This window comes from Tachyglossus aculeatus, chromosome 10, assembly GCF_015852505.1.
Source record: "Tachyglossus aculeatus isolate mTacAcu1 chromosome 10, mTacAcu1.pri, whole genome shotgun sequence".
Lineage (NCBI taxonomy): Eukaryota > Metazoa > Chordata > Mammalia > Monotremata > Tachyglossidae > Tachyglossus > Tachyglossus aculeatus.
Genome location: NC_052075.1, coordinates 7,050,537 through 7,059,252, shown reverse-complemented (window position 1 = coordinate 7,059,252; position 8,716 = coordinate 7,050,537). Strand labels below are relative to the sequence as shown.

General features: G+C 42.3%; 1 non-coding gene across 1 annotated transcript; it reads right to left on the bottom strand.

Moving 5' to 3' along the window:
* Positions 1 to 4,478: 4,478 nt before the first annotated feature.
* On the bottom strand, positions 4,479 to 4,616 carry LOC119933755. Its single transcript, XR_005452628.1, has one exon. It is a non-coding gene; the product is annotated as a small nucleolar RNA SNORA7 (small nucleolar RNA).
* Between the last annotated feature and the right edge of the window lie 4,100 nt (positions 4,617 to 8,716).

The following is an 8,716-nucleotide window of genomic DNA, read 5'->3' as shown; positions in this document are numbered from 1 at the left end:
AGTGCACTTCTAGCTTTTCAAAAGTATAGAGAATAAAAAAGTAGCATTATGCATTTAGTTCTATCATTGTCAACCTACTTATATGCTGTACATGTATATCAATCAATCATATTTATTGAGCACCTACTCTGTGCAAAACATTGTAGTAAGCATTTGGGAGAGTACAAGAGAATTAGCAGGCATGTTCTCTGTCCATACTGAGCTTACAGTCTCTATGGGGAGACAGACATTACTATGAATGTGCATACAGCATACGTAGAGTATTTTCACTTCTATTTTTCATGACACTAATAATGCTATGGTAACTGTCACTAAATTTAGAATTTTCCAAAGAGGTAAAACACTGAATCTAATGGTGACCTTTACAAAGATTTGTCAGCCGAACGTTAGTAGGTGTTTGTGCTGTTTCCTTCCTTCTGTGTAGCAGTTGTTTCCACCATCAGGTGAAAATGCATCTTACTTGACCTCTACCATGAAATTTGGGCAAAACAACGGGATTTAAGTTCATCTAGCCAGTTTCTCTCCCCAGTGACCAGTTCCATCTCTGCTCTAAAGAAGATTGACCATCTGATTATTTCTATTAAAGATGCAGCCAGAGATCACGCAACGATCTATGCTCCAGGTCTTTGGAAAGGATGAATAGGAGAAGCATTACAGATGTTCACTGGTTGGTCTGAGGCAGAGAGAATCTCATTCTAGATTAGAATTTATTGTCCTCTATCTATCAGCAGAAGTGACAAATTACTGCAGCTGGGGAAGTTCACTTCTCTCCCAACAGATGATATATTAAAGCAGCTCGTCATGTGCTCATCCATCTTGATTTTGACATTTCAAACTTGTGGTGATAAGAATTCATTTTGTCACGTTAAAGATTACACTGAAAACATTGATTTCAACCTGAAGAAGGAGGCATTTTGTTTTTCAAGTCTTTAATCAGCATGCTTTTTGGACCCTGGGATGAGAAAGAAATATTGCCATTTCTGCCCCAGATCCTCCCCGGGAAGAGTCACCAAATGATTGAGTTGATCCTAACACATGGTTTTGGAAGGCGATGACCAGATGTTCCTTTGGTACACCTTGATGGCACCCTTCTTGCCCATTTAAGAGAGTACTGTTGAAGAAATGTGAACTTCAACCAAAATGAACTACGATGATTGCAGACTGAACAGTAATTTGAGGGAATAATGCCCTGGATTTTAACAGGAGCTCAATAATAGCTGATTGCCAGTGACCATTCATTCTTTCTGTTTGCTGAGGAAAGATGAAAATTCCTCTAAATACATCCAATCCCTACCAACTTGATTAAGCTGCTTAGGGACATCATTCCCATCTGTAGAACAAATTCCATTCTGAATGGAGGCACTTTTCCCATTGGAGCAGAAACAATCCACTAAGGTTTGAAGAAAGAAAGAAAGCTGATCCCATTCTTGAGAAATATTTATTGATTCGCTTGGGCTTGAAACTAAGGACACAAAGAAAACCTATGAATATCTATGTATAACAACCTGTAGTCAAAAATCTTATGTGGTGTTTCATTCTAAAGATCACTAATATCATTCTGACACCAGAGGAAACAGTGGCTTCTGCTTCCAGATGTTTCTTCTGCAATGAAATGCAGAAAGTCACTTCAACGAGTTTTGGTTTTTTTAAATTTATTTAATGGTATCTGCTAAGCACTTACTTTTTGCCAAGCACTCTACTAAGTTCTGGGGTAGATACAAGATAATTGGGTTCCACATAGTGCTCACAGTCTTAATCCTCAATTTTAAAAGTGAGGTATTTGAGGCCCCGAGAAGTTAAGTGATTTGCCCAAGATCATACAGCAGACAAGTGGCAGAGCTGGGATTAGAACCCAGGACCTTTGACTCTCGGGTCGATGCGCTTTCCACTAGGTCACAATGCTTCTCAACTCATTCTTCTTAGCTAGCACAAAGAGAGTGTCAGGAACAGCCAGCCTAGAAGTCAGCACCACAGCGTGTTAAGTTGCTGTGAGTTAGCAGGATTGGTGTATTCAGGAAACACCCAGAGGGCTTTTTGGTCCCCAGAGTGAAATTTGAGAAATCCAAATATTATGGTTCTGTATATGCCTCTGTGCAACAGTTATGTAATGTTTCTATGTTGATTTCATTTGTGTTTGGATTTGCATTTAGTCAATTAGATCGTAAGCTTCTCGGAGGCTCCTACTTCCTTTTCAATTTCCCACGGTCCCTGATACCCCACTCGGCAGACACTGAATGCTTAATGAAGGAGGCAGACAATTACGATTTGCTGCCCAAATCTAATCTGTCACCAATGTGCCTGTTCTTCTCAGCGGTATTTCTTTCACATATATACTATTTCCTCACAACCTTGAGGGAGCCCTAACCATCCTCACCCAGTTTTCCCAGAACGCTCTTTTAGGATGGATTGCAAAGGCAATATTAGGGAAGGTTCTTCTGACAATCAATCAGTGATATTCGTTGAGCTTTTACTGTATGCAGAGCACTGTATTAAGCACTTGAGATTTCGGTATCATAGAATTTGGTAGACACTATCCCTGCCCAAGAGGGGTTTCCAGTCTGCAGGGGTGGGCAGACATTAAAATAAATTATGACTAGAGAAAATGGCAGAGTATCAGGGTATTTACATAGGTGCTGTGGGGCTGGAGTTTCAATGTGCTTAAGAGGTTCACAGCTAATAAGTACATAGCTGATGGTGAGGGGAGGGTTGATAGGGAGGCCTTCCCAGACTGAGCCCCCTCCTTCCTCTCCCCCTTCCCATCCCCCCTGCCCTACCTCCTTCCCCTCCCCACAGCACCTGTATATATGTTTGTACAGATTTATTACTCTATTTTACTTGTACATATTTACATATTCTATTTATTCTATTTTGTTAATTTGTTTTGTTTTGTTGTCTGTCTCCCCCTTCTAGACTGTGAGCCCAATGTTGGGTAGGGACCCTCTCTATATGTTGCCAACTTGTACTTCCCAAGCACTTAGTACAGTGCTCTGCACACAGTAAGCGCTCAATAAATACGATTGAAAGAATGAATAGGGGAAATGAGGGCTTAGTCAGAACAGGTCTTTTGGCAGAGATGTGCCTGAACTGTCTGGATACTGAGCAATTAGAAACTCTTTCTTTGCTCTGACCCCATAATTGATTAAACAGGGCTGAGGATTGAGTAGAAGGGCCAGGCTAAAACAGGAGGAATCTTACTCCCATTTATGGCAATATGGATCCTAGACCTGTGTTGGGGAATGTAAGAATAAATTCAGCTGCCAGAGGTATATTTCCAGGTCAAACAAACATTTTCCTCTTCTGCTCTCCTTTCTTGTTCCCAATTTCAATAGGACCTTTAAAGAGTCATCAAATTGACAGACTGTGGTATCAAACCTTCCACCATGGCAGAAAATTCAGACACGCCTCCTAAATGGCACTAGATGTTTTAAAAAACGGGTTCATGGTTATGTGAGTTTCTTTATCATACTGGCTCTGTAAAATAAGCATCTGTGCCCAACTTGGCATTCCAATGAAAAAGAACTTAGGACGGCTTCTGGAATTGTTTCAGTAGAATTTTCATGGCAGAGGAACCTTCTGGTTGTTATAAAATGTATTTTATTTGTTTGTTCTGTTCCTTGCTCAAAGTATTGCTCCCCTCTTCGTTCTGTTGTTCGTGCCCTTAAAACAACAAAGTGGTTTGTAAACAACGTCTTAATTTCACTTGGCAGGAAACAGCTTGCAGATGAAAACATTTAAAACGCTACAGATTGCCAAAAGGGTGGTATTCTGTTTGCTCCCTTGCACATATCCGGGGCCCACCCCCAGAAATTCCCTGGAGTGACCGAGAGGAGGAGGGACAGCAGGCTCCTCATCTCTTCCTTGGACTGTGGAAGGGAAGACCACCTTGTTGAAGTGGAAGAAGGAGCCAAGTGCTACCAGCAGTGAGCAGACTTCCATTTTCAATAGGCTCATAACCACCTTTTTGGCCTGGGCTTGGATCATATGATTGGTCACCAGTTTTTCCTTCTCCTCTCTGCTCTCCCCTCCTACCATTCCTCGAATCTTTCGGTTGACTGCTGCCATTTTATTCCCCCCACCCCAATCCTTTTCTTTGTTGGGGATCATAGCTGTAGCTCATTTATATTCCTCCCACAGTGCTTCATACAATACTCTGCACAAAAAAGGCACTTAATAGGATTATGATTTCAGTAGTAGACAGATTAATAACAATAATTGAGGTCCATGGTAATTGCTTATTGTGTGTCAAGCACCATACTTGTTGTTTAATGCTGTCGAGTCGTGTCCGACCCATAAGCGACATCATAGACACATCTCTCCCGGAACGCCCCACCTCTATTTGCAATTGTTCTGGTAGTGCATCCATAGAGTTTTCTTAGTAAAAATATGGAAGCGGTTTACCATTGTCTCCTTCTGTGCAGTAAACCTGGGTCTCCACCCCAACTGTCTCCCACACCGCTGCCCAGGGCAGGTGAGTTTTGACTTGTAGCACATTGCCTTCCACTCGCTAGCCACTGCCCAAGCTAGGAATGGAATGGGTAGGCTTCTGCTTAACTCTCCCTCCCATAGTCGAGACTAGTAGAGTACTGGAAACTCTCCAGGTGTGACCCTGAGAGGTGAAGCACCATACTACAATACACATAATATATGTAGTAGGTATACTATAAACAGATGAGACCCAGTCCCCCTCTCCCAACGGACTCCCAGTTGAAGTGGGAAGAGGAACAGGAATTTCATCATCATTTTATAGATGAGAAAACTGAGGAACCAAAATACCATTAAAATAATAATAATAATAATAATGGCATTTGTTAAGGGCTTACTATGTGCCAAGCGCTGTTCTAAGTGCTGGAGAGGATACAAGGTGATCTGGTTGCTCACAATGGGCTCACAGTCTTAATCCCCATTTTACAGATGAGGTAACTGAGGCCCAGAGAATAATAATAATAATAATGGTGGTATTTGTTAAGGGCTTACTATGTGCGAAGCACTGTTCTAAGCACTGGGGGGGATACAAGGTGATCAGGTTGTCCCAAGTGGGGCTCACAGTCTTAATCCCCATTTTACAGATGAGGTAACTGAAGCCCAGAGAAGTGAAGTGACTTGCCCAAAGTCACATAGCTGACAAGCGGCAGAGCCGGGATTAGAACCCATGACTTCTGACTCCCAAGCCCGGGCTCTTTCCACTGAGTCACGCTCCTCAGTGATCTACCCAAGATGACACAGCAAGCAAGTGACAGATCTGGGATTATCCTATGCTTAAAGTTCCCCACTGGAAGTAGACACTGTGGCCTACCAGAAAGTGCCTGAATCGAGGACCAGGTGATCTAGTTCTAGTCCAGCATTCTCACTGGCTCCTTCATGGTCTTGGATACCTCATAACCTTTCTGGGCCTCAGTATCCTCTGAGCCTGGTTAGAAAGGCTCAGAGCATCTGTACTTTGTGAACCGCCTAAGACTTCCAATAGGAAATCAATCAATCGTATTTATTGAGTGCTTACTGTGTGCAGAGCACTATATTAAGCACTTGAGAGAGTGCAATACAACAGAGTTAGCAGAAACGTTCCCTGCCCTTAATGAGCTTCCAGTCTAGAAAACATTAATCCCGGCAGAAACAGTTCAAATTAAACAGTGCATTCAATTGTGAGCTCCTCAAAGATGAAGATCTCATCACACTCTTCTCCTGCCGGTCTCCAAACACCTAATGCCATTCTTTGCATGCAGAAAGTGCTCATTCAACACTGCTGAAGAGAGAAATGGAAATTCACAATCTTTTCTAAATAGAATTTCTCACCTTAGAGCTGTCCTGACATTGTTTTCTCAGTCTATGAAATGAAAAACAGGGAAATCTGTATACATTCCTCCTTGGGCCACAGGAGAGGTTTCACTGAGCCTATCACTTCAGTTGGCTTTGAATGAATATTCAGTGACTAGTCCCACTGAATTCTTGATCTCCATCCCCACCAAGAGTCCTTATCTCCTCCAACAGGCCTTCCCTGACTAAACCCTCCTTTCCATTTCTCCCACTCCCTTCTGAGTAGCTCTGACTTGCTTCCTTTATTCACTCCACCCTCCCAGCCCCATACCACTTATGGCCATATCTGTCATTTATTTATTTTTATTAATGTCTCCCCCTCTAGACTGTAAGCTCATTTGAGCAGAGAACGGGTCCGTTCATTGTTCTATTGTACCCTCCCAAGCGCCTAGTACAATGCTCTGTACACAGTAAGTGCTCAGTAAGTACGATTGACTGACTGACTTAGTGGGGTGTCCTGGGGGAAGAGTTGGGTGAAATCAAACCGTTGCCCTCAGTGTTGGGGGCTCATGTGAAACGGGGATGTCTAACCATACCTGCTCCTCATCCAGCTTCTCACCGGACAGGACGCACACCTTTTTCTTATTTATTTGTGGATTATTTAAACCCGGATCAGAAACTAAAATTTTAAAAAATCCCCTGGGCATTTATTCTGCCAGTCCTCTAGCATACAGCCCCTTTATTTATGTTTCGTTATTATGCCTATCGTATCCAACATTTGGTGCTAAAAGACACTCTCCAACACAGAGTAAGTTGTTTTCGCTAAATCATTTTTATTAATGTGCCCTTCCAAAAATGTCTCGGCTCTGGGCTTTTTTAAGTGGAAGAACAATTTCAGTATATATTTATATGTCAAACACAATGTGGTAAAAATGAAAACATTTGGCAGGAAAACAAAGGGCCAGAGTGCCTGCCCGCAATTTGCAGCAGAGAATCAGCCAAGTACTCTCAGTGCATTAGCCTATGGAAAACAAGAGTTCTCTCCTGATAAGCAAGCACTCTGGGAGAAGTGGCTTTTTGCACTAAGTGGATTATTTATGCTAGTTCTGGAAACTAAAAAGGGAGGAAAAGTAATCCTCTCTCAGAGCTTGCGGCTGTTAATCAAATAATGATTTTCAAGGAAACCTGAAAAAAAAGGAGGGCTTTCAGTTACATCAGTTTGATTGGAAAATGAAGGAAATGCCTCTCTAGAGTATGATTAATATGTGATTCTTCTCTGCCTGGAGTTGAGTCCCCAGATAACTGGAGGCTCCTCTTTCCTTATTTCAGGCCGCTGTGGAAATGCACCTAGCATAAGCTCTGCTTCTGGGTTCCTCTCTTCTTCTATCCCTCATCCCTCTTTCCCTCTCTCTCTCCACCATCCTTTAGGCTAAATTCAGGGCTTTTTATGCAACCAATAACCTTAAAGTTTGAAAGTGGGAAAGAAATGTTTCTCAGGAAACTGAAACAATAAATCCCATTTCAATCATTTTTCTCACACCTGGGTAAATATCCTCTGAAGTTCCTATAATGAATCCACCTGCCCCTTCATATTACCAATTATTCTGTAATGATACGTATTGGTTGTATTTGTTGAGCGCTAATTGTGTGCAGAGCTCTGTACTAACCACTTGGGAGAGTATGATTTGACAATAAGCAGACACCTTCCCGGCCCACAACGAGAGCTAAACAGTTGTAAGACAAACCTTTTTCTAAGTACCCACGTGTGATATTGATAGGGGATTATTTCAGAAGGACCTTAAAATGAATATGAATGCATCATATCTTTTGAGTGTGTGCTGTGATCAAAGTACTGTAGTAAACACTTGGGAAATTATTGTAGGGGTAGTGCATGATCCCTACCCTCAAATTTATATTTTAGAAGGGACGACGGCCACTTAGAATAAATTACAACTAGAGAAAGCAACAGAGTATCAATTATTTACGTAAGTGTGGTGAGGGGAAGGGGTGGAGTGCTTGGGTGATGCAACAAGGTGGAAATTACGATGAGGAGATGAGAGGTTGGTTAGAGAAGCTTCCTGGAGGAAAGTAATTTTAGTAGGCCTTTGAAGACTGATAATCATGAGCTAGGAGTCAGAAGATCTCAGATCTAATCCTGGCCCTGCCACTTGCCTGTTGTGTGACCTTGGTCAGACCACTTACTTTTCTGTACATCAGTTTCTCTTTTGTAAAATAGGGATAAAATGCTTGTTCTCTCTCCCAGTTAGACTGTGTATCTCATGCAGGGCAGGAACTGTGCCCAACCTGATTATCTTGAGCCTTCCCCAGTGCTTAATGCAACACTTAGCACACAATCAATCATATTTATTGAGCACTGTTTATGTGCAGAGCACTGTATTAATCACTTGGTAGAGTACAATACAATGGAATTAGTGGGTACATCCCCTGTCCATAATGAGTTTACAGTCGAAAGTGCTTTGCAAATACTATTGTTATTATTAGTATCATCATCATCATCAGGAGAGTAGTGGTCTGCTAGATGTGGAGGGGGAAGGAGTTCCAGTTAGGATGGAGGAAGGGCATGAACAGAAACTTGATGGCAAGACAGAGACAAGAGTGAGGCCAAGGCCCGGGTGCCTTTGAACCCCTTGCTTCCTCTCTGTTCTCCCCTTCTCTCACCAGCCCTCATTACTCTGTGAGCCAATCTTTACATTTTACCCTTGGTATGAGCCAACATATTCCTATAAAGTTCTCAAACATTTACTCCCCTAGAGATTTGAACCACCCCACCGCCATCATTTCACAGCTAGGCAGGGGAGACCTTGCGATTTCTGTGCGTTGTTGGCTGATGCCCAGTTTTTTTCTCCTCTGCCTTTAAATTTTGGATGATCCCATTGCCCCCGTTTTTGGGGTTGAGTTGCTTCAACAAGAATTTGATTACTTTGGTGGGGGCAGAGACCATTTT